We start from the raw sequence: 27,227 nt of genomic DNA on the forward strand, positions 1-27,227 counted from the left end.
CCACGGACTACAGAACAGACCCCTGTTATTGTTGGAACAAATACCAGTCATGTCAGAAGTTTAGTCAAACAATGCAGAGACAATGGCTTGGACATCACACAGACACTAGGAATACAAGCAGACAGTGTAGGTGAAATTGCTGATACTGATGCAGATGACAATGTTGGGATTGTGACCTGGCAAGGCCCTGGTCCTTTGACTCTACACCCAGGTGAAGATCAGCAAATTGTCTGTAAAGTTGACTTTAATCAGCCAGTTGGTAAAGAAATCCTTATGGTTGATTCATCCCCCTCAGCCCAACTCCCAGCCAGTATGCTATTGCAGCCCATGGTTGTGCCAGGTCATGCCATTAATGTTAACAACTTCAGAATCCTGGTCCAAAACCAATCCTTAAAAGAGACAACCATACCAGAAGGAACAATTATGGCACATATGTATCTCACTGAGAGTGTCACAGCTGTTCCACTTGAGAAGACACCACCTGTAGGTTTTGATGTCAGCATGATTAATTTTGGAGACTCACCAGTTTCAGAGGAGTGGAAGGAGAGGCTGAAGCAGAAGCTGTCCCAAAGAACAAATGTCTTTTCTCTGACTGAATGGGATGTAGGATTAGCTAAAGGGGTGGAACACACTATTCGACTGTCTGACCCCAGACCCTTCCGACAGCGTTCTCGCCGCCTGACTCCAGCAGACATCGAGGATGTGAGAAAGCACCTCCAAGAGCTCCTATGTGCTGGTATTATTAAAGAGTCTCGCAGCCCCTATGCTTCACCGATAGTCATCGTCAGAAAGAAAAATGGGACCATAAGGATGTGTATTGATTACCGACTACTGAACGGCCGTACAGTGCCTGATCAGTACACTACACCTTGCATTGATGATGTACTGGACTCTTTGTCTGGAAGCAAGTGGTTCTCTGTTCTTGACTTGAGAAGTGGCTATTATCAAATAGCCATGGCTGAGGAAGACAAGGAGAAGACGGCATTCATCTGCCCCCTAGGGTTCTTTCAGTTTGAACGAATGCCACAGGGCATTACTGGAGCCCCCGCTACTTTCCAACGATTAATGGAAAAAACAGTTGGTGACATGAACTTGCTCCAAGTTCTTGTTTACCTTGATGACCTGATTGTCTTTGGAAAGACTTTAGAGGAACATGAGGAGAGACTTTTCAAAGTTCTTGACCGACTTGAGGAGGCTGGAATGAAAATATCTCTCGATAAATGTCAGTTTTGTCAGTCAAAGGTGAAATATCTTGGACATGTTGTGTCTGCAGATGGTGTATCACCCGATCCAGCGAAGATTGAGGCTGTTACTAACTGGCCACAGCCTATTGACCTGAGGACCCTAAAATCATTTTTGGGATTTTGTGGGTATTATCGGAGGTTTATAGCCAACTATGCCTCCATTGTCAAGCCACTGACTGAGTTAACCAAAGGTTATGCCCCAACCCAAAAGAACAGGAAGCATAACAATGACCCTACTAAGAGCTATCTGAGAGTGTCAGAGCCATTTGGTGACAGATGGGATCAGTCTTGTACTGATGCATTTCATCAGATCATCTACTGTCTGACCCATGCGCCTGTCCTAACGTTTGCTGATCCTCATCGACCCTACATCCTTCATGTGGATGCTAGCTTAAAGGGGATTGGAGCTGTTCTCTACCAGGAGTATCCTGAGGGACTAAGACCAGTTGCATTTGCTAGCAGGAAGCTGAGCCAGTCTGAAAAGCGCTATCCAATACATCAGCTTGAATTCCTGTCTCTTAAGTGGGCCGTTGTGGACAAGTTCCATGATTACCTGTATGGGGCTCAGTTCACAGTACGTACTGACAACAACCCTTTGACATAGGTACTCACATCAGCCAAACTTAATGCAGTAGGACACAGATGGCTCGCTGCCTTATCAACCTATGATTTTGATGTACGATACCGACCAGGTAAGCACAACATAGATGCTGACCTCCTCTCCAGAAACTTTCCTGATGAAATGACTGCTTGGAATGGGAGACCATCCCACAGGATGGGGTAAAGACTATCTGTCAAAAAGTCTGCACGCCTAGAGCTATAGACAGTCCAACCAGATATGTGGATCAGTTGGGAGCATCCCCCGATTGTGTTCCTGACATCTACACTTTCCCAATGCACATGAAGTTGAGGTCATTAGAGCAACTCTCAAAGCCAGAACTCTTACATGCACAGAAAGCTGACTCAGTGATTGGGCCTGCTATTCAAGCAGTTGATCAACAGAAATGGCCTGAGTATACCCTAAATGATCCAGAACTGTCACAGTTGAAACGGGAAGCGGACAAATTGATCCTGAAAGAAGGGATACTTTATCGGATGGGTAAACGGCCATCAGGTGAAGAGTTCACTCAGCTTGTCTTACCAAAAGAATTTCATGGGACTGTGTTAAAGTCCTTGCATGATGATTTAGGACACCTTGGCATTGAAAGGACAACTGACCTGCTGAGGAGTAGATTTTTCTGGCCTAAAATGTCAAGGGATGCTGAGCAGTATGTGAAGAACTGTGGACAGTGCATTATACGAAAGTCACCTTGTCAAAGAGCAGCCTCTATACATCAAATCACAAGCAATGGACCAATGGACCTTGTATGTATTGACTTTCTTTCGATGGAACCTGATTCCAAAGGAATGAGCAATGTGTTAGTTGTCACAGACCATTTTACTCGTTATGCCCAAGCTTTCCCCACTAAAAATCAGAAGGCTCAGACTGTGGCAAAGATCTTAGTGGACAAGTACTTTGTACATTATGGTCTGCCTGCAAGGATTCATTCAGACCAGGGTAGAGACTTTGAGAGTCACCTGATCAGAGATCTTTTAAAGGTGATGGGAGTGCGTAAGTCACGGACTACTCCATATCACCCACAAGGGGATCCTCAGCCGGAGAGGTTCAACAGAACTTTACTCTCTATGTTAGGAACCTTGACCCAAGAAGAGAAACGCCATTGGAGCCAGCATGTGGCTTATTTGGTCCATGCATACAACAGTACTAAGTGTGATGCTACAGGGTATTCACCCTATTACTTGATGTTTGGCCGAGAAGCTAGGCTTCCTGTAGATGTGTGTTTTGGAACATCTCCAGATGGGAAGGGAGATGGTCATTTAAGATATGTAGCAAGGTTGAAGGAGGATTTGCAGAGAGCATACCAATTAGCTTCTCAAGCAGCAGACAAGACTCACCAAAGAAATAAAAGATCATATGACAAAAGAGTTAGTTTTCAGTCCCTGGAAGTTGGTGATCGAGTCTTACTCAAAAACTTGGGGCTGAAAGGCAAACACAAGCTGCAGAGTCGATGGAGTTCTATTCCTTACATTGTGGTGGGAAAGATGCCCAACCTTCCTGTTTATAAGGTCAAGCTTGAGAATGGAAGAGGAGATATCAAAACAATCCATAGAGACCACATCCTCCCAATAGGGCAATTTGTGCGGTTTCCTGAGACCAAGAAGGATGAGGATTCACCTGTCAGGCCAAAGACCAGAGCAGAAACTCACAGGAAACGAAAGCAAACCTCACCGGACATGCAGATAATTTCGCAAGATGTTCTAGATTCAGACTCGTCCTCTGACTCTGAGTACTGCAGGCCTCTCAGACACTATTGTACATACTCAGGAAACAGGGAGCAAAATACTAGGAGCCCTGTTAATCCCTCAGTTCGTCTAGAAGAAGAGGTAATTGTTCAGGCACAATCAGATGAAAGTCACCAGGAGACTGGTTCTGAGGTGGAACCTCTGGATGAAGAGCATGAGCATAGCCAAGATTCTTCAGAAAGTGAAAGTGATCCAGACCAAGGAAATTGTGAGAAAGACGAAGACCCTATTTGTAAACAGTCTACAAATCTGGCAGAAAGCCCTGTAATTTCAGGTGGCCAAAGACCCAGAGGGCTGGACTCACGACCCAAGAGAGTAGTGAAACCGGTTGTTAGGTTGACCTATGATGAGCCAGGAAAGGGCCGAGATCAGCCAATTACCATTATACATAGAGGTGTTGTAATTAAGATTGGAAAGGGTTAGAGAAATGGGTAATGATAGTCTATACTTTCTGTTGTAGAGGTGAAAGTTAAGTCTGTTGGGGACACCAGACATTTAGAGGGGGGAGGGTGTAGCCCAGTGATAAATTTAAAAATTTAAAATATATTAATAAGTGATTTAAATAGATAAACAAAGTTTGTTAGATAAATAATTATTTAAAAATGCACAGATGAATAGGTAAAACTGGGTCAAATTGTATATTTTGTTATATTGGTTGTAAAATGTTTCTGATATAAAATGTTGAATTCATGGGTTAAAATGTTTCAAATGTTTTATTGTATGTGGTATCTATTTGAGGTGATAACGTAGGATTTTATTTTGTTAACGGAAGTGAATGTGAACATGCGCTGAGAACGTGATCAAAAGAGAGCGAGAGGATGTTAACGAGCTAACGAGTTAATTAAAAGGGAAAAAGTTTGAAGCTGTACGCTAGTAACCTGTGGTAACAGCTTTAGATTGTCAGCTCGATAATCTGCAAGTGTGTACTTTTTTCTGATGGACTAAGTATTTCAACGAGACATACGAGGTGTTTATCAGGAGAGGACCCGCTCGTCAATCCGATGAGGAGTAGTGACAGCGTCGACCGAGGGAGGCAGCTAGCTAACCCAGCTAACCCAGCTACACGTGTCGTGTTGAACTGTTGCTGATTTGGAGGACAGAGACACCTTTGGACAGGCTCTACAGCTCTACAGACGTCTGACTCGGAGACAAGGACAGAAGGAGTCGCAGGATTGGTTGGATATATTGCTCACCTGTGAAAAAGGTATCACATTTTATTTTGTTTGTTGCTCTAGCTGGAGTGAAGCGGCCACTGAGTTTTTGGTCACAACGCCTCCGAGCACCGACTCAGGCCTGCAACTATTTTTTGGTTTTATTAATTAATTGAGTTTTTGATAAAAGGACAGTTAAACATCTGTAACTCAGGTTAAACAGCCTTGAAGGGTAAATGTATTTTTGTTTTGATACTGTGCCATATATTTGAGAATATATTTTATTTGGGAATAAGGAATGTAAACATTTTAAGTTATTATATATATTTATATATCTTTTTATTTTTACTTTTCAATTAAATAGGGATTTAAGTTTAAACTATAACTGTTTGTGATGTTATTGCTTCAATAACTTCAGATAGTTCTAAAAAGGTTTCTTAAAGGGGAGTTAACTAGTGTATTTGAAGTTAGTAATAATCTGCTTTTACAGGTGGAACTCAAGACTATAAAAAATATTCAAGTAATTAAAATTGTGTTTAGAGCTAAGTAAAAGAACTCAGGGCCCCTCATACACCTAAAAGAGAGTAGACGGGCTACACAAGAGCTCCAGAAGAATTAAATCCACAATCAACTTCCACTAATTTCTCGGTTGCTGATTTGAATAATGTATTTCTATTTGTCCTTATGTTCGCTAACAGCCATTACTTTTTTGCTATTTCCTGGATAAGATTTGGCTTTTTATTTGACTTTTTGATACGTCCAGGTGATTTTCAGCTAAAATCTCAGACATTGCATTTAGCAGCAGGATCAACTCTGCTGCTGTACACTGAGGATTTTATGATCTGCAGCCTGTCTGAGAAAGCCTGCATGTGAGATAAGGTGTAACCTACTCAAACATTTAGCAAAAAACTGACATAAAATCAGTTTGTTTACATTAGTTTGTCCTACCTAAAGAAACTTATTTAGTTCATGTGATCACATCTGAGGGCATAACCAAACAATCTGTTCTAATATCTTTAACCAAGAAACAAAGACGTCATAGTGAAAACAGTGCATTCACAATTGCCAAGACAAAAAGGGTCTTTGTCTTTATTATTCTGTGTATATTATTATATTATGCTGTATGACATCTGTTTTGTTAAAGAGCCATGATGGCAGATAACAACCTATTGCTTACTTTTCAGCTAAGCTGGACCCTGTAGATGATGGAATATGATGCCTGTGAGCTGTGACAGTTGCAGAGAAAGCTGTCATGACTTAAAGTGTTGGTTAGACTGATCTAACTCTTTTGGTTCCTTATGCAGTCTCTCTTTCATCTTCCAGGAGCAGAAACTCATCACCTTTGGACAGCGAGATGGCAAAGATGCCATACAGTGTTACTTGACATGCCTAATGCACAATGCACAATATCACCAGGACCAAGACCCCAAGTGGATTTTGCAATGGTTACATGAATGTGACAGTGAAGCACCAACTGCAGTTTGAGTTTTCTTTGTGCCATTAATAAAATCAAAATGTCCATTGGATTAATTAAGTGTTTGGAAACTCATGGTGTACTTTCATTCCTAATAATATCGCAGCTGATGGATCTCAGGGTCTCAGGACCATCAGGGAAGAACTTGCATGGAAACTCTGGTGTAAATACTGGTTGGATTGACCAGATATTTGGTAAATGGAAACCTATTATATTATCTCTGCTTACTTCTGTACTTGTGCTTGTAATTTTTGAATTTTGTGGATGTTGTCTTATGCCACATGTAAGAGGTCTAATTATGTGAGTCACAGAATGCTTTTTATAACCTGATGTTGATCCATTCACAGATATGCTTAGAATACCTCCTAATCTCTGCTTAGCTCTGTACCACAGTGATGTCTGTCAAAAACAGAGCCTGAATTTCCAACATCATGATGATGTACTGTATTTTGAATCTCTTAATGTCTTGTGATTAAAGTGTAATCAGGAGGGAGTTGTGATGGAAAATCAAGATTAAATGTTAATGCTTGTGTTTTCTCTAGTTGTAATGGTAAATTGTGAAAGATGTTTCAAATGTTGTTCAAACTTTGCCTCATATACATGTTTAGTCTTGAAGTGTTTGCAGTTATTGTCTAACAGCAGGTGCTTATCAAAGTGCTGAAAAGGAAAAAAGGTTTCCATAAAAGGCGAAAAGGGTTAGGGGCAGTAGCCTGAGGGTGGAAAATGTTCTGCCCAGCAACAGGAGGTTATAAAACTAATGTGTGATGTATGAAGTTTAGAACTGCACTGCACTGCACATGTTCTTCTCTCTTGCAAGATAATAAAACCCTAAAAGACGTCTTGGATGTTGAAGCTTCTTTATTGATTACACTTGAGGTGTCTAAGACCAGATATTGTCATGTTTAACATTAATAACAAAAACCAGATATATTTGGTTTCCAGTCAGTTGGGAAACTTTACTGATTATAAAAACACATTTGTTTTCAGCTATTTTTTTTTCTTTTTTCCTTTCTGCTTATCCCGTGAGTTCACGGCTCCCACAGTGGATCATTGTCCACATGTTGAATTGGCACAGTTTTTACGCTGGATGCCCTTCCTGACACAAACCGCCCTAATTTCACTCCAGTCCAGATCTACTGCTGATCCTCTGTCAGATCCAAAGGCACACACAGGGATGATGGTGGACTTGACATTGTGTCTGACAGTGGAGCTGTTCTCAGAACAGTTCAGACTGCAGCACTGAGAGTCATCTCCACTTCTTCTGATTCCTCTGTCAGTCACTGCTGGATGAAGCTCTCCTCTCCACTCTACCTCCCAGTAACATGGTCCAGTCAGAGCCTCTCTGCACATAACATGCTGCTGCTGTTGCTGCTGCTCCAACATCTGGATCATCAGGACACAGAGAGAACATCACCTCAACCTGTGGAGAAAATGAGAGAGAACAGAGGAGATCAATGATGTTTCCAGAGACTTACTTCATTATCTGTCAGTCAGCAGAGGTTCTGGTCTGTACAAAGACCATAAGGTTACTAAATGTAATCATGGTTCTTTGATTTGCAGGCTTCAGTCAGACTGATCTTAGAGCTGTGACAAAGATGAAACTGATCAATAGTTTAGTGTTGAAATCAGATCAGATTTGATGAATGAGGACCACTGTCTCTATACATGTTGTGAGGCTGTCAGCTGGAATCCAGCTTTATTTCCTGTCCACATGAAGACGACAGCAACAGTCATCTTCACATCAACTCAAACACATGATCACAACAAGCTTCTAGCTAATTTGATTGGCTGACACTTCTCTTTGTCTCTGTCTTTCTGTCCAATCCTGAAGCCTGTCCCCATTCTCCTCTCACAGCTTCATTGAGGAAAGCAGCCACTGGGAAGGTTGGAGCTTTACAGGAAATACTGGAACTTTGCTTTGATACTAACTGTGTTTAGTACAATACTGTTGAAAGCAGCATGGACTGACTTCAACCCTCTACTGACCTCAGAGTCTGCAGTCTACAGTGTGGACTCTCCAGAAAACCAAACAGCAGCTTCACTCCTGAATCCTGTAGGTTGTTTCCTTTCAGGTCCAGTTCTCTCAGATGGGGTGAGGGGTTGGATTTCAGAGCTGAGACCAGATAATCACAGCTGATCTCTGACAAACTGCACTCATTCAATCTGCATAAAGAACCAAAGATGTAATTTTAGAAACAAAGTTCCTGTTTGAAACCATCAATATTTCATCCACTGATCAGAGTTGAGATCAGGATTTTCTCTCAGGATTCTTCAACAATATATTCCTGTCTTTCTTCTTCTTCATTTGGAAATTCCATGTTGTCTTTGTGAAGACAGAAGCAACAATCTGATCATTAGTGAAATGTTAATGTCTAAACTCTGCTAAACACAAACTTCAACCTCTTGTTTGCTCTTATTGATCAAACCTTCAAACTAAGGTTTTTCTGTGTCTGTCTTCAAACACTGGACGGAGACAGAGAGGAGGAACTTGCTCCTTACACATTTGAAATGTCACTATGGTGGATCTCACAGCACAGCTGCTTTCATTAACCTGGATTTGGCTCCATGTGATCAGACATTGTAGTGATTGGAAAAAGATCCAGTTTGTCTGCAGCAACACTTTGGTTGTCCTCAACACACATTTGTCCCTCCCTGCTCTTTTATATGTCTCTCACATGTCTTCACACTTGCTTCAGTATCTACTATGATGGAGGATGGACCAAATTATTTCCCATATGATCTAAAGCTCTCAATCATCTCCTGTTGCACTTGATAGTAGTTGTGGAATGTTTGGAGGATTTCTTTCCTTTTCTCTGCACCTTCCAATCCCACTGTGCTGCTCCTCTCTACATTTATTCCACTCAAATCAAACAGGATCAACTGTCTGCTTCTTGACACAGTTGGCAGTTGGATGCTTCTTCATTAGCTTCAGTCAACTATTTAGTGCTGTGTGTCCTGTTCTTAACCTGCTGATTCTTTACATTTACATTTAGTCATTTAGCAGACGCTTTTATCCAAAGCGACTTACAAGTGAGGTACAAGGCAAGCAAAAATCTAAGTCAAGGAGAAAACATCAAAGCAAAGTCAGAAAAGTGTTCACAGTTCACGAGATGCAAGTGCGAGAAAGAGCAGAAGGATTTTTTTTTTTTTTCTAAAGAGATTTAAGTGCATAGGAAGATGCGGATGAGCGTGCAGAGTTTGGTAGCTTGTTCCACCATCATGGGATCATTGCGCTAAACAGTTTTGCTTGGTGTCTTCTGTGCGGTGCTGGGACCACCAGACGTCGTTCGTTGGCAGATCGCAGCGGGCGGGGAGGATTGTAGACTTGAATGAGTGAGTTGAGGTAAGCGGGAGCTGTCAAGGTAACCACCCTGTAGGCAAAAGACAGAGCTTTGAACCTGATGCGAGCAGCTACAGGAAGCCAGTGTAGAGATCTAAAGAGTGGTGTGACATGGGTCTTTTTTGGCTAATTAAAAATGAGGCGAGCTGCTGAATTTTGGATGATCTGCCAGGGTTTGATTGTGGATACTGGTAACCCCATCAACAAAGCGTTGCAGTAATCAAGACGTGATGTGACCAGCGCCTGTACAATGAGTTGGGTTGTATATTCCGTGATGTAGGGTCTGATCTTCCTGATGTTGTGGAGAGCAAATCTGCACGCCCGAGAGACTGAGGAGATGTGGTCCTTAAAGCTCAGTTGGTCGTCGATGATGACCCCCAGATTTTTGGCCGATTTAGTGGGGACAATCACTGTAGATCTAATGTTGATGTTGTTCTTGTGTTGCATTGAAGGTCTGGCTGGGAAGACAAGGACTTCGGTCTTGGAGAGGTTGAGCTGAAGGTGTCTCTCACTCATCCAGGCTGAGATGTCTGAGAGACAGGCAAAAATGCGCAATTCTTCTCTCCTCCTTCTATTTGCTCCAAGCTGATTCTCTTTTGCTGCTTTATACAAGTGTCTTCAATTCTAAGTCTGACAATCAAATGTCATTTACACATTTTTACATCGGATTTTTCGACTTTAAAATCAGAGTGGGCACTTTCAAAACGTACTTTTAACCACTGAAAAGTTTGAATGTGATTTGACCTGAGAAACATGAACCTGTCTGTAGTTTAGTGTCACCACAACTTTCACATCATATTAATCTCAGCACAGAAATAAAAAATGGAGTCTGACCTCCAGAAAACCACACAGCAGCTTCACTCCTGGATCCTGCAGCTTGTTGCAGCTCAGGTCCAGTTCTCTCAGATGGGAGGGGTTGGACTTCAGAACTGAGGCCAGAGAATCACAGCTGATCTCTGACAAACTGCACTCATTCAATCTGAATAAAGAAGTAAAGATGAAGAACAAATCATTAGTAATCAATCAGATATGTCCTAATCAATGGTGTTTTCTCTAAAATGAGCAAAACTAAAAAATATTTTACTACTACACTATTCTGAACAAAAACTATTTGAATCCCAAATTACAGATGATTTCATGAAAACTTTGGAAAATGTTCAGCAGAAATGTGAAATAAAAACAATTTCCACTGCATGGACTGAAACATGGAAAAACAACAGTGTGGTTCTTTAAACATTTTTCAACTAATTTAACAAGAAAATTCACCTCTATGAAAAAAATACAACTGTTTTTATATGAACATCAATGATTACAGCTCACTGATATGAAGTAAAACAACAAATGTTGTTTGTCTTTATCATTTATTTTAAATAAAATATTAGTTCTGATGATTCTGTTCATGATTCTGTTGTTATAAAAATACATTTAAATGTAACAAGTAAATATTTTATACAGTTTATTTAGGAACAGTGAGAAATATAAAAAATATTTTTTTAATCTGAAACTGAAAGTTTTGAGTTGAATTAATTAATTAAAGTCGAGGATTAAATATATAAAATTTCCAACAGTATCAGTCAGTGAACTGACCCCAGAGTCTCCAGTCTACAGTGTGGACTCTCCAGAAAGCCACACAGCAGCTTCACTCCTGAATCCTGCAGCTCGTTGCACCTTATGTCCAGTCCTCTCAGATGGGAGGGGTTGGACTTCAGAGCTGAGACCAGAGAATCACAGCTGATCTCTGACAAACTGCAGCTCCTCAATCTGAATAAAGAATCAAAGATGTAGATCAAATCATTAGTAATCAATCAGATATGTCCTAATCAATGGTGTTTGAGTGACTTTGTCCTTGTGTTATTGTGGATCATCATAATGTCAGCACGGATTTATAACATGCTGCTCACCTCACTCACCTCTGGAATTAGAGACAAACATCAAATAATTGTCTTTGTGTTATTGTGGATCATCATAATGTCAGCCTTCTACAGACATCATCCAAATGTCAGCACAACATTCATACACCTATTCATGTCAGCACTGATTTATAACATGCTGCTCACCTCACTAACCAATGTACAGTGGTGGAAAGTAATGGAGTATGAGTATTGCCTTACTATATTTTTTCACGTTTCACTTCACTTAAGTAAATTTAATTATGGCTACTCTGACTTTTACTCCACTTCATTTTTACTATTGTTGTGTTCTTTATGTTACACTCAGGTTATTTTACAGATTTCATAATTAACCACTTTGTTCATTTTCTTATAAAAACGAGTCACAAGTGACACAGGAATGGCTTTATTAAACCAGGTGCAGCCAGGCTGTTATTTGACATATTAGCCGTACTCAAAAGTGATCTCAGCAATTTTAATCTTTGGCTTGTTGTGTGGAGTTTGGCCTGTTTGCTGGGAGCTGCATTCACTGCGCAGGACTGAAAACCCCCAGACTGACCCAATGTCTATTTATAGACATAAAGCTGCTGAATTTATTGTAAAATGTGCCTTCAAATCGATCGTTGAAAGCAGTTTCAGACTGGATCAAACAATGTAATGACAAGTGCTCCAAATTTTTTCTTAATCGAAATTGGCATTGCCTCCCTCTTTGTGCCATGTGTGCAGAAAGTGGCAAAGGTGAACCAGTTCTATGTGAGTTCGAGGTATTACAGCACCAAGAACTGGGACAGAGCTGGTCCCTGCTTATTCACACATTCAAAGGATTGATTGACTGAAGTGTTTTTTTGTTTTTTTTTCGTCTCCTTGTCAAGGAAGTGGCGAAATCTGTGTCTATTACCATTAATTAGTTCATTTTTCTTTTTCTGTAGGAAACTGATGAAAGCTTTCTCTGACTGAGCTAAGTGTCAAACTATGAATTTTGACCCATTTTGACCCAAGTGTACTGTATCAGTGCACTGTATTACTGTAAGTTATTGTGCTATGTGCAGTGTGGTGTGTATTTTATTTTATTTTCCATATCTTATTTTTTTCCATATCTTAAGCATAGTGGTTTTATGGTGCATAGTTTTTTGCCTAGAGTGCCAACAGACTCTATGATCACCAATGGGTGAGGGGATCAGGATTGCGTCAAAGCTGCAGTCTTTAAAATCAAACATAGCTCGTGGCTCAGCATTTTGACAATTCCGTCATGAAGTTGAAAAATGCACGTTTTTAAAGAATTGAGCTCTTTCACCATCTCCACAACATAATAGTGGGAAAAGATTCAGTGCATAAAGGCCAAAGGCATAAACCATTGTTGAATGTGTGGAACCTTCCAGCTGTCAGGCAGACAAATGTCAGAGAAAGAAAGTTTCATCTTCACACTTTTCACTCTTTAACACTCGAGAAAAACTCAAGCTTTCCTTGAGTTCATGGTCCACTACTAGTGCAAACAAGGTACTAGTCCAAGGCCCAATCAGACGGTCAGCCTGTTCCTCCTCAGCACCACTTTCCTTCAAGTACAGTCTACAAACTTGGAGACATCTCCCATCAGCCAGTCTGGACTTATTTCACTTTTCTATTTGGACTCAATTTAAAGTCCCACATAGTGTTGAGGGATTTGACCTGAGGAAATGGTTTTCACATTTGTGCTCAGACAAACTTAGAAACTAATGAACCAAACGAAACCTGAACATTTACTTATGGATTTAAGTTAGAAAACTGACCTCAGACTCTCCAGGAGACAGTTTGGGTTCTTCAGTCCAGAACAAATCAGCCTTACTCCTGAATCCTCAATGTTGTTCCAGCTCATGTCCAGTTCTCTCAGATGGGAGGGGCAGGACTTCAGAGCTGAAGCCACAACTTCATTCTGAGTCTCTGAGAGTCGACAGTAAGAAAGTCTGTGATCAAAGATAATGAGAAATAATATAAATATTTACTTTTTAAGTATAATTAAATATCTAATATAAAGTTTATTTAAAGTCAACCAGCTCCTCTGGTCCACATGTACATGTCCTCAATCAACACACAGAATCCACATTTATGTGAAAGTCATTTTGAACAGAAGCTTCATGTAGTGAAGTTCAGCATTGTCTCCTGAAAATGAAGTTTCTGACTAAACTTCATTTTTAGTTAGAAATTAAAGTTTTGCAGTTGCTAATTTCCTAAAACTCATGTCCAAATCAATCCTCTCTGCTCCACTCAACCCCCCACTCCCTGCTCTGCTCCAGGTAGTTGTCATAATGACGACTGCAGTCACAGTATCTGTAGTTTCACACTGACACCACAACAAAGCAGAAAAACCTTCAACACTCTGCGTGGGTTTTCCAGTTTTTAACCCATATACTACATGAGCTAAACCACACCGTGCACTGATTGTCACACTTCATGTCTGCCAGACTTTGATCATACAGTTGTTGGACTGAATTAGAGGAATCTCTCTAAATGTCCATATGTATGGTGTAATAGCACTGTTGGTTCCAACACTGCCTTCATCCAGAGGGTTGGTGAATAATGTTTCCTATTGCTCCTGAAAAGCTGAAACTGTTAACCCATTACTTGAACCTTGAACACTGTACACATCTGAAAGTGACACGATTTTCCATCTCTGCTCATGTTGGATTTAGTGTGATGCTGTTGAATTGTACTGCTTCGCACTAACAGCTGTTTGTTCTACTTGTCCACTGAGATGATATTAATGTGGACTAAACCACAATCTGCTGTTTGTAGAATGGTGAACATCTCCAACAAACACTGAACATTAGAACCAGCATGAAGAGGATGGGTCACAGAATACACACACACACACACACACACACACACACAAACACAAACACACACACACACACACACACACACACACACAGTCAGGTCAATAAGTATCAGAACAGGGACACAGATTTCATCGTTCTGGCTTCTCTGTCCCACCACAGTGGATTTGAAGTGAAACCATCAAAATGTGCTTAAAGTGGAAACTGTCAGCTTTCCTTTAAGGCATTGCTCCAAAACAGTAGATGAACAGTGTAGGAACTAAACACACTTTTATTCACAGACCCCCAATTTAATTGGCTCACAAATATTAACAACAATAAAAGTTCAATTGTCTGTTTTATTATTTGTTTCAAATCTTTACGAGTAAAAACCCATGAACATCACAAGATGCCGGGTTTCTTCCCTGGTGATGCTCTGCTAGACCTTTACTGCAGCTCTCTTCACTTCAGCTTGGTTTTTGGGGGTTTTGCCTTCAGTTTGGCCTTCAGCAAATCCAAGTTTAAATGGAGGTTACTTCAGGTCAGATGACTGACTTGGCCATTGAGCAGTATTCAACTGTGGAGGCTTGAAAAAGTCTTGTCTTTCAGTGTGCTTTGAGTCACTGTCCATCTACACTGTGAAATTCTGAGCTTTTAGTTCAATGTGAGGAGATAATAAAGCCCTGAACACGTCAGAATTCATCCTGCTGCTTTTGTCAACAGTCACATCATCAGTAAAAACCAGAGAAAGAGTTCCTTTCCAACAGTTCTACAAACACGATTTCTTCATCAAGTGACAACAGATTGTGATCTGTTCCTTTAATAAATCAGCCGACACTTCCAACATGTGCTCAGTTGATCCAAATAAAGTCCATTTGTAAATCCGATCCAACATTTTTTACCAGACAACACAGCGTCATGTCAGCAGCCTGCAGCCCAGCTCCTCATGACCAGTTAATGTCCACCATGATCCCAGGTTAGAACAGTCTTATCTCAGTAAGCTGTGAGACAATTTACCACTGGCTCTGTTTCTCTAGTGTTTTTAGAAAAGTTATTATTCATTTTGGAAACAAAAGCTGCTGCTACAGTTAAATATGTTGCTGCCACTTTGTCTTATTGCATATAACAAACACCTGTGGACTCAACACAAATCAATACAGAAATACAGAAATACATAGATCCCAAAAAACAGTTTGTGTAACAGCTTAAATTACCTGCTGCCACCAAGAACACTGAAGAGTCTGTGCTCTCACATTAACTTACCAAGGCCAAACTCCTAAGTTCCATAATCTGAACTTGTCCTATTCTATATTGAGAAATGCCTCATCTCAATGCATCATCAAAGACGAAATGCTGAAACTTTAACATCTTAAATCCAAATGTCTTTAGACAGAACAGATAAATTTGACTTGTTGTTCCAACATCTTTTATGTGTGTTAAGTGTGTTTGATCAGATCTGGACTTACTGAGCCTTTCTGCAGTTCCTTACAGCTGGGATCAGTCTCAGTTGTCCCTCATCTGATGTGTTGTACTTCTTCAGGTCCAACTCATCCAGAACCTCCTCTGACATCTGCAGCATGTAGGCCAGAGCTAAGCAGTGGATCTCAGAGAGTTTCTTCTCTGATCTGTTCTCTGACTTCAGGAACTGTTGAATCTCCTGATGTACTAAGTGTTCCTTCATCTCCATCAGACAGTGGAAGATGTTGATGCTTCTGTCAGGAGAAATTTTATCACTGTTCATATCCTTCAGGTTGTTGATGACTCTCTGGATGATTTCTGGACTGTTCTTTGTCTGAACAAGCAGACCTCCTAAGAGTATCTGGTTGGACTCTAGAGAGAGGCCATTAAGGTAGCGGACAAACAGGTCCAGGTGGCCATTTTTATTTTGGAGGGATTTCTCCAATGATCTCTTTAGGAAGTCATCCAGAGTTAATTTGATCCCCAGGAAGTCATCTACTACCTCTGTATCCCTGTTGGTGTAACAGTGGAAGAAGTAAACTGCAGCCAGAAACTCCTGAATGCTCAGATGAACAAAGCAGTAGACTGTTTTCTGGAAGATCACACTCTCTCTTTTGAATATCTCTGTACAAATTCCTGAGTACACCAAGGCCTCTGTGACATCAAGACCACACTGCTCCAGGTCTTCTTGGTAGAACAAGTTTCCTTTCTCCAATGTTCAAACGCCAGCCTCCCCAGCCAGATGTTCAAACGCCAGCCTCCCCAGCTTCACAAGAACTTCAGTGTCAGCCTCCGTCAGCTCTGTCTCATGTCCCCCATCATACTTGTTCTTCTTCCTCCTCCTAAAGTACTCCTCCTTCTGGGCGTCAGTGAAGCCTCGTACTTCTGTTACCCTGTCGACACATGTAGGAGGGATCTGATTAGCTGCTGCAGGTCTGGAAGTTATCCAGACCAGAGCCGAGGGAAGCAGATTCCCCTTGATGAGGTTTGTCAGCAGCAGGTCAACTGATGAAGTCTGTGTGACATCAGACACAACCTCACTGTTGTTGAAATCCAGTGAACGTCTGCTTTCATCCAGGCCGTCAAAGATGAACAAAGGTTTACAGGCAGCCAGCTGCTCTGCTGTGACCTTCTGTAATGTTGGATGGAAAACATGGAGGAGCGTGAGAAGACTGTAATGCTCATCTTTGATCAAGTTCAGCTCCCTGAACAAAAGCACAACCAGCACACTGACATCTTGGTTTTCCAAGCCCTCTGCCCAGTCCAGACTGAACTTCTGCACTGAGAAGGTTTTTCCAGCACCAGCAACACCGTTGGTCAGAACCACTCTGACGTGTCTCTGTTGGTCAGGTAAGGCTTTAAAGATGTCGTGGACCTTGATTGGAGTGTCATGGAGGGTCTTCATCTTGGAAACTGTCTCAAGCTGCCTCACCTCATGTTGGGTATTAACCTCTTCAATCTGTCCCTCTGTGATGTAGAGCTCAGTGTAGATCCTGTTGAGGAGGGTTCCACTTCCTGTTTCATCACTTCCTTCAGTCACACATTCACATCTCCTCCTCAGACTGATCTTATATTCATCTAAAACCTCCTGCAGACCAACATCTGCTGAAAGATGAGAAACTACCAATGAAGAAAACACAAAGATGTTTAAGAATATGTGATTATTATAATATTTAACACAAATGAATGATAATAAAAAAATTAAATGGCAATGCTGTATAATACGGCAAATGTCTTTATAAAACAACAGTCCAGTTTTCAGAAACATCAGCAGACAGATGTTCAGTCTTACTTTGTATAGAGCTGCTCTGACTGTCTGTCTGCATTCCAGGTCTTTTTAATCGAATCGTTTTAGATCTTTCTCCAAACTGCTTTTTCTTCTCTCTGTGAAAACATTTCTTTATAACTAACTAATCAGTAAATTTCAGTTTTGTCTTTTTTTACAGAAACACCATCAGTTGTTTGTGGATATAAAAATCAGACCAAGATCCATCTTAGTCTGAACCAGTATCTGCACTAATAGTTTTGCATCATGAATATAAATCTTTGACCAGAACAGTATGTTTTCATCCTCAGTGAATCATCTTCATCAGGTCAGTTTACAGTAGAAACTGTCTCTGTGTCTGAGGGTCCTGGTTCAGCACTGAAGTTTGGAGGATGTCCTTTGGACCAGTCACTCTTCATAGACAGACGACTGGATACTGAAGACTCTGGTTTCTGTCTGTGGAAACAAACATGTTTCTATCATTAACACTTGTAATAAACAGACATAAACACAAGACACTATCAGAGCTTTAAAAAAAAGGATTACGTGTGTTTCTCCATCATTAACCTCTTTTCAGAAAAGTTGAGATGCTGTAAAATGTAAATACAATCACAATGAAATTCTTTCCAAATAATTTAAAATCTATATTTGAGAAGGCAGCATTGGTGGAGTGGATAAAGCTGTTGCTTCACAGCTAGAAGGTCATTGGATCAAATGCCTGACCAGCTGCAGCCTCTCTGTGTGGAGTTTGCATGTTGCCCCTGTGTTTGTGCGAGTTTCCTCCCACAGTCCAAAGATATGCATGTTAGGTAAATTGTCCCTATGCGTGAATGTGAGTGTGAATAGTTGTCTGTCTGTGTATGTCTCTCTGGTGTTGACTGGAGACCTGTCCAGGGTGAATAAGTGGTTACAGATAATGGATAAATCCTAATTGTGAATTTGACACCAAAAAAATAAAGACGCGTGTCTTTGTATGTCCAACATGTGTCATTTTCTTGACTTTCACAGGTTTGTCTTTACAGTTCACTTTGTTACATGTGACAGTGGTTTACAGCTCAAGCACTGCACTGAATCTGCAGATTCAACGGCTCAAACATTATTTGTTTATTCTATGTTTATTCTGTGTCCACAGACAATGTCAAACACAACTTACCTCCTATAGTCCAACATGAGACTAAACTAGATTTACTGACAGCGAAATAATACATAATAAAATAAAACTTACGATGTGTTCTCCATGTTCCTCCACCCACAGCATCAATCAGTCTTCTGGTTTAATTTCTTCAGAATAAAAGCACTTCCTCCATAAAGTTACATTATCTACATACAAAAATGGAAAAGTTCTGTTAGACGTTTAACGACATATTGTGGATAACAATATAATGATTTTACCTGTTATTACTAAATGATTGTAGAAGCAGGCTGGTGAAGAGCTCATCTTAAAGGACCTACTGACTGTAAAATCAGAAACAGAAGTCAGTTTTTAATGTCCTACTTTTCCTCAGTGTCTCTGTACTGATTTTTATTCTGTCTCTACTTTGCAAAAACAAAATGTTAATGTACCAATACACCAACATTATGGAAATGATAGTAGTGGGTATTAAAAAGGAGTTAGTGGAAGTTCTCTTACTTGTTCATTTGTGGGTTTTCACCCGACCAACAAAGCTTTATAGACAGCTGGATCCTGCAGACTCTGTTGGGTCCTTATCTTCCTTCTTGTGGTCTTCAGTCAGTCTGAGAGGTAAATGATTAATATGACTGTGAACTGTGGACACAGGGATCATGACAAACAAGTCAAGAGTCAAACCAAAAATCGCTACACACACAGTTTTTATGTCCTGTTTTTTGTCAGACCTTCATTAAAACACAGCATCAACAACACAGGATCTGTTGTAAAGATAACATGAAATGTTGTAAAAACAACATTAAATGTTCCAATTTATAATTAAGGAAGAAATATATCGTTTATAATTCATAAAAGAAAATCATGATCGTAGTTCTTAGTGAAAAACCTAAATGTGTTTGATATTTCACCCAGAATGGAGCAATAAACTGTAATAAACTGCAATAAACTATAATAAACTGTAATAAACTATAAAAATGTAATAAACTGTAATAAACAGCTGGATCCTGCAGACTGCTGGGTTCTTATCTTCCTTCTTCTGGACTTCAGTCAGGCTGAGAGGTAAATGATTAATATGACTGTGAACTGTGGACACAGGGATCATGACAAGACAACATGAAATTTTGTAAAAACAACATTAAATGTTCCAATTTATAATTAAGGAAGAAATATATTGTTTATAATTCATAAAAGAAAATCATTATCTTAGTTCTTAGTGAAAAACCTAAATGTGTTTGATAGTTCACCCAGAATGGAGCAATAAACTGTAATAAACTGTAATAAACTATAATAAACTGTAATAAACTAAAATAAACTGTAATAAACTATAAAAAATGTAATAAACTGTAATAGACAGCTGGATCCTGCAGACTCTGCTGGGTTCTTATCTTCCTTCTTCTGGACTTTAGTCAGTCTGAGAGGTAAATCATTAATATGACTGTGAACTGAAATGAAACATGAAATGTTGTAAAAACAACATTAAATGTTCCTATGTATAATTAAGGAAGAAATATATTGTTTATAATTCATAAAAGAAAATCATGATCTTAGTTCTTAATGAAAAACCTAAATGTGTTTGATATTTCACCCAGAATGGAGCAATAAACTTTAATAAATTGTAATAGAATATAAAAAAAATTTAGATAAAGTTCAGAGCCTTCTGAACAAGGACGATGTCTAAAGCTAACAATGCTACATGCTGTGATGATTTTAAAATGGAGGCTAATATTTGCTGAATGATTTTCACTAAGGTTCAATACAACCAAAACGCTGTGCAAATAAATTCAGTGATGGACAATGTGCAGGATTTTTGCATTTCACAGATTGATTTTTTCCGATGGTGAAGACAAGAAAGATGGTCAAAAAACAGATAAGGAGGAGACGTAACAGGACAGAGGACTGGCCTTTGTCCAGGGCCTCAGTGTTGTGATGACAGAACCGACAAATCAGATTGTAGAATGGACAGGGGAGACAAGTTTGACAGTCTCCTGTGAGAGTCTCCTGTTTGGAGTCTGGATGGAGACACTGGAAAGATCCGTGAGGACAAGGAGAAGGACACACAGAGACGAGACGTAGAGATATAGTTTTGTTAATATACTGTGGTGTCCACCTGTGAACACAATGTTCAATGAATATATCGGGTGAGTTTGAAGCACAAACTGTCTCTTACTTTGTGTAAGAGAGGGTCCAGGTTCAGGACTGAAGTATGGAGGTGTATCTTTGGACCAATCACTCGTCATAGACAGACAGCTGGATACTGGACAGTCTGTCTGTGGTCCTGTGTTGGGGACAATTTTCTCTTCCCAGTTTCTGCTACAGATTCTTCTGAGACCAGAGACATTTTGGACTTTAGAACTTGCAAAACAAAGGAAATGGATTAGAAATGCTCTGTTCTTCTTAGGACTCATTGATGAAGATAAAATATTTGATATTGAGGAACTAAACCAACTGGATGAAGACAGGAGGACAAATGTCTCTGTAACAGTGAGAGAGTTTCTAATGTCATATGTGTAAATAAAACATTCCCAAAACACAATCAGTGTCCCTGACTTAATTTGAGATGTACAACTAGTGATTAATAGATGTAGGGTTTTGACATACGTCTTCATAAAGGTATACAGGAGACGAAAAAGTAAAAGGTTCAAAAGCTGTAGCAACGTGAAACATCTTAGATTTTGAATGTTTACAAAAGAATTTTGTTACAATGAACCAACGGTTTTGCGTTACTATTTTCTCTTTTTCCTTTTTGACTGGTCCTTTTAACACTAGGTGGTTTTGGTTCCCCCTCCCCAACCAACTTAGGGTTTTTTTTCTCCTCTATTAAACAATATAAATATAGAAAATATTTATCTTTGTTGCTCGAGTACTAGGGTTTTAGACGTCTTTTAAGATGTCACTATACTTGATTTTAATTTGATATAAGATGTATTCTGGATTAACTTCCTCATGTTACTTTATTCCATACTTGAGAACATTTAAAATTAGAATTTCAAATGCCACGTTTGAAAATTAGAATCAATGTTAATGATGTTCATTTATTTCAAATATTTAAATGGAAGTGCAAACATGGGCTTGGTGTAAATTGGCTGATAATCATAAAATGCCAAAGTTGTGCTTTTAATATTTTAGGTTAGTTGTGCTGCTGTCAATCGCACCGACCAAACTAGAAAACACATGTTAAATTAATTCAAAAAGATTTGTGAGGTTAACTGCTGTCTGGCTCATCTCTCTGCCAAGTTTTATTACAAGGGAAGGTGTTGAGTTGAAATGGGCTTAGCTGTTAGGTCAACGTTTTGATCCGATACATAGGGAGGCCTCCCAGCAGGGGAACTTATCCCACCCCTGCAAAACGTTATCATTAGGGCGCTAGCGTGAACTGACGCTGACATAGGGTAGCGGCTTAAAATGATGCTCGGGTATTTCGCCCGGTTTCGGAGTACGGTGTTCTCGGCGCTGTTAGTTAGCAGGTGTGCATTTTGCGCGTCGGGAGGGCAAAAACCTGGCAGAGGGATGACTCGAATGACTAAAGGCGCCAAATTGGGTGGTACTACATGATCTATGGCTGCTGAGAATGACTGCAGCATGACCTAAACCTTTTGTGGTCAAGGTGGCACCATTTGAACCAATTTTATACCAAGCTTCATTTTAAACGTTAATGTGAGGGCAACATCATGGGTTGCATTCCAGATAAAGTTAAAGGTGGTGATTAGTACTAAAGCTGATTGGGCCATAAGTGGTTCAAGAAACAGGTCAAAGACTTGTCTAACATTAAGATGGTAGTTTATCTTACTAGGGTTTGGCATCTTTTGCTTTTGGTTGGCTCCCAAACATCTATTTTATTTTATTTTTTTAACTTTCACATCAGGTTGATTGTCGCGTCACATAAGGCCAACGGTTGTAACCTCTTGGCTTTATGTACTATACAGTCTTTTTTTTATATAAACTTTAGTTTTTTGCGTTCCATTAGTCCATTCAGGTCTCATCAGCTTGGAACAACTACTTCTTCCCTGCTCGCTTGATCAGGATGAGTAGAACAGTCCAACATAATGACTATCATTGCTTTCAATTTCAGGTTGCATCAATAACTAAGTATTGTTTCTTATTGCTTGGCCATTTAACCATTTATTTTTTTTAATACTGAAGTGGACTAGCTGCATCAATAACAGTGAGCCTAAAGTTTTTATTTTACAGCTTTTACTCCCTATCTTTTTTCTCCTCCTTTTCAGGCTTTAACTGGAAACATATTTCATGCTTATTTACCAAATAAGTAACTTATTTTCATTTCCTGGCTGCTGTGATCTCATCTCTAATTGGTGTTTGTGCACAATATTTGCTTGCTCTTTAATTTCACTAAAGACAAGCTGGCTGTATCAGTACCACCTTAATAAGAATCTAGAGTAGCATCTAGAGTTTGGTTAAATTCAAATCCACAAACTGAATCGGTTTACAACAATGTGCAACTTATTAGGTTCTAAATTTTGAAGGAATAAAATAGGGGTATGTAGTTTAGTGTTATAATTAGCATTGTTAGGACGGCTGTGGTTCGAGGTAGATCCAATTGGCCGATGACCGCGGGGTCAGCGGTTCAATCCTTTCTACTCCAGTCCACACGTTGCGTAATTTAGCGAAGATTCTAAACCCAAAGTTGCTCTGTATCTTCAGTCGTGAGTCAGTACATACAGACTACTAAAAATTCTAGGTCATCAATCACTGACAGAATAGTTTTGGTCATGTTAGGTCATTTTCCCCATAGATGTGAAATACAATGGATCTAATTCGTTAAATTTGCATATCTAAATTTTGAATGAATGAAATAGGGATATGATATAGTGTTATAATTAGCATTGTTAGGACTGCTGTGGTTCGAGGTAGATCCGATTGGCCACTGACGGCAGGGTCAGCGGTTCGATCCTTTCTACTCCAGTCCACACATCACGTAATTTGGTCAAGATCCTGTAAGTTGTATATTTATACTTGATACAACTGAACAAAATAAATCATGGACAGTATTACAAAATAAGCTCTAAAGTTTAAATTTGTGCAAAGATTTAGGAAAGACTAAAACATCCACGTTAGACTAAGCTTTTTTTTTTTTGTCTTGTCTTGGTTTCCTTGGCTGTCTTTTCTGAGGGTTTCTTCCGATCTGTGTCTGCATAAAAGGCTTGGAATAATGCCTTTTTGTGTCAGGTTTCTCAAACTCAGTATCTCTATCACAATCCCACAACTCTTGCTTTTCTGTCAAGATCACACAATTCTCTCACATTGTCTGTCTAACTTTCTCTCAAACACTACCTCACTCAAGAGTAAACCAACTTTTCTCTTACAATCTCCTTTACAACCCCTAACATACTTACACTGTTAAAACATAGATGCCTCTAACACAATTTCTTATACGCATGCTAATGCTACTAGATAGAATCACAACACAATGTTAGCAGTAGGGAATAACAACCTTTTCAGATCATGATTAGTTTAGACGTATTGGTATGCTTAATATTTTTATATGGGCTTCTAACATATACTGATAAATACGTACAACTAAGTTTTCAATATGCCCCTAAAACCCTCAGTTTGAAGGATTACAGACCCCTAACATTTGCCCCACTTCTCCTTCCCCCTAACTGCTAAAGTGGATCACAACACTATTGCACTACATGTAAACATTTCAAACAAAATGATGGGGCTAAGGGAAACCGTTTGGATTTGGCCCCTATCTGTCTTTCATGGAGTCATGTTGCCAGACTGAGCTCACTCGTGCTTTGAACACGTATTGTGAAAAGGTGCTAAGGACAGCGTGAGTAACAATTGGTGCCATGGATTTTTCACTATGAAAAAGTTCCTATAATATCTGGTCAGCTTTGTACACAATTAAAACAAGAAAATGCACTTTACTCTGTGCTGGTAATGTCTATATTGCAATTTCAGTCTGTGCCATTCTGGAGCTGTGGAAATGATGCATTATATCATCTATAAATAAGACATGTCTTGGCCCCAAATGATCCAGGAGTGGGTCAAAGTTGTCACTGACAGACGTCCTGACCTCAAATTCCTTTTTGTGTAGTAAAATGATCAATTCACATTTCTAAAGGCCAAGTGCTGCTTTTTTTTCAGCTACACATTCTGCTATATATTTGTTATGTTTTTTCTGTCTGTTTTCAGTCTGATCTGAGCTTACCATGTCCTGCCACATCATGTTGTCCCACAACTCTGCAAGCTGCTCAACCTACAGGATCTCGGAGCACCCTGTCCCCTAAATCCAGCAGGTAAAGTCAAAGTTGTCTGAATTTTTGTAAAGCAAAACTCACTGTTTAAATGCTAGACTTAAATTTAGGAGCACTTTGTTTGCTTGGTACATATAACATGCAATGAAACATGCATTTCAATATGCTGTTATGGCTGAAGAATTGAGCAAACGTACTTCAAATTTTTTTTTTTTTAAAGAACTTCGGGATGACTCACCAGAGAGATGGCGAGCACAACACTCCTGAACCTGCGTCATGCCACATCTGCCCACCAAGACAACGACTTCCACATCCTGTAAATCCAAATACAAGTTGACATTGGATGAGGGAGACTTAAACTGACCTTACTTTATTGGAATCTTTATACTAGTTTTTGCTGTTGAACTGGTCTCATTCTCACAAAATTCAAAATGTTACTATAGTTGAGGTTTTAGTTATTGCTTCATTTGGGACTGTTGGCTTCCTTTTTATTAGCCCATGTGAGTACGTTTTAAACCTGTATTGTCAACTGAGTGCACTTTGGTGATATTGGTATAAATAATACTAAGGAGCAAAGTTGGTGGTGCCTGGTTAATTTTTTCTTTAACTTTGTAACTGAGGTTGACAACCGTGTTATAAATTTGCTGGGCATCTTCCAATGCAAGAGTTCTCTTCTTACTGAGTTTAGTTATGCTATTGTCAGTCATTACCACCAAAATTATAAAGCCAGTTTTGGGAAAGTCTAATTCTGGGTAAGCTTAAATTGATGATAAATGCTGGCTCATCTCTGTCAAGTTTCATTCCAAGGGGAAACTTGAGAGCGACACTGAATTGAAATGGGCTCATTTTTTGGCAGTTATGGTTCGTTTAGTTTTAACATCCGATACGTTCCGATATATTGGGAGGCCTCCCAGCAGGGGAACTTATTCAACCCCTGCAAAGCGTGATTTGTTAGGGTTAAAAAAGCAAATGATACTGGTGTATTTAGGAAGTTACTTGGCAGGAGTGCATTGCGGCGGGAGTAAACATGCCAGAGGGATGACTCGGTAGACTTTAAAAGCACCTGTTTTGGGTGTACTATACAATCTAGGGCTGTGAGGATGACGGCAGCATGACTAAACCTTTCTTTATCAAGTGTAGCAGGTTAACACTATGTGTTGGGTTCTAACAACCACAACAGCGCTGATTACACCTGGAGATACAGTTCAACAACGGTGAAATAACAAAACGAGTCGACTTTTGTCTTTTACTTGCACAAGTGAGCCCGGTGGGGTCTTAGTGACTTAACACTTCACCCGAACTCAGCCAACTCCACCGGGCTCTTCCTTGTCCACACTATTTATTGGAAAACAGAGATCAAAGCAGATAGAGAGTTCAATGCAGAAAAAACAACTCCTTATAAGTTTAGGCCAATGAAAAATGCAATTCATCACATAATGATAATATAGCGTTGCATTGTTTCCTTGACCACTGGTCAACAGACTTTAAAGGTAAACTACAAAGGCAACTATCAAAGCTACATGGTGTCACTAATGACATCATCAGTGCATAGACACATCACAAACATACATTACATTACACACACAGGCAAACATTACATTTAATGTTGGAAACAATTAACAAACCCTAACACTATTTAACTGAACTACACATTGACAATAAAATTTAAAAGTGCATGGGTTGAATTTCAGATTAGATGTTAAGGTTAACACACAAGATCACAAAGTGGCTAAACATTTTACCTATGAGTTAGTAGCAGTCCTACTGAAATAGATTCATCTTTGGACTAATCACACAGCTGGATACTAGAGACTCTGCTTTGTCCTCATCTTCCTTCTTCTGGAGTTCAGTCAGTCTGAGAGCAAAATGTTGACGGTGAGTTCAGGACACAGATCATTCAAGAGTCCACACACCACAAACACAAAGTTTTTGTCTCCTATTTTGTCTTCAGTCTCTTCATAGAAACAGCAGTAAACAGTTGGAGTTGTTCTCTCTATAGACCACAGGGACAAAACAGAGAAATAATGTTCTATAAAACTCACCCAGCCTTCACTTTTCTTTCTTTGACGGCACAGAATTGAGTCTGAACTAAGTGAACACTTTCAGTATCACTTGCTCCTCCATCTCTCCACTTACAGGAAACCAGGTATTTACCTGTGTGAGTCACTGCCAGACAAGACTCAGCTCATTGTTGATGCAGCAGCTTCACCTGCTGTCCAAAGCTACTAACTAGCAGCTGAAGTCAAATCTCCATCTGTGTTTAAATCCCAACTCAGACATCCTTCATGTTCACTGCTGTGTGTGTCTTATTGTTGCTGTATGACAGTCTTAGAGCAGACACGCACACGTTTCAACTGCAGACTCACAGCAGGGGAGAAGCCCACTGAGCTGCTTCATAGTGGGCTCTTG

At 39.7% G+C, this 27,227-nt stretch overlaps 1 pseudogene; it reads right to left on the reverse strand.

The window, feature by feature from the left end:
* Positions 1-7,073: 7,073 nt before the first annotated feature.
* LOC137133774 (NLR family CARD domain-containing protein 3-like) lies at positions 7,074-19,425 on the reverse strand (annotated as a pseudogene).
* Positions 19,426-27,227: the final 7,802 nt, after the last annotated feature.

Source organism: Channa argus, chromosome 10 (genome assembly GCF_033026475.1).
Source record: "Channa argus isolate prfri chromosome 10, Channa argus male v1.0, whole genome shotgun sequence".
NCBI classification, from domain to species: domain Eukaryota; kingdom Metazoa; phylum Chordata; class Actinopteri; order Anabantiformes; family Channidae; genus Channa; species Channa argus.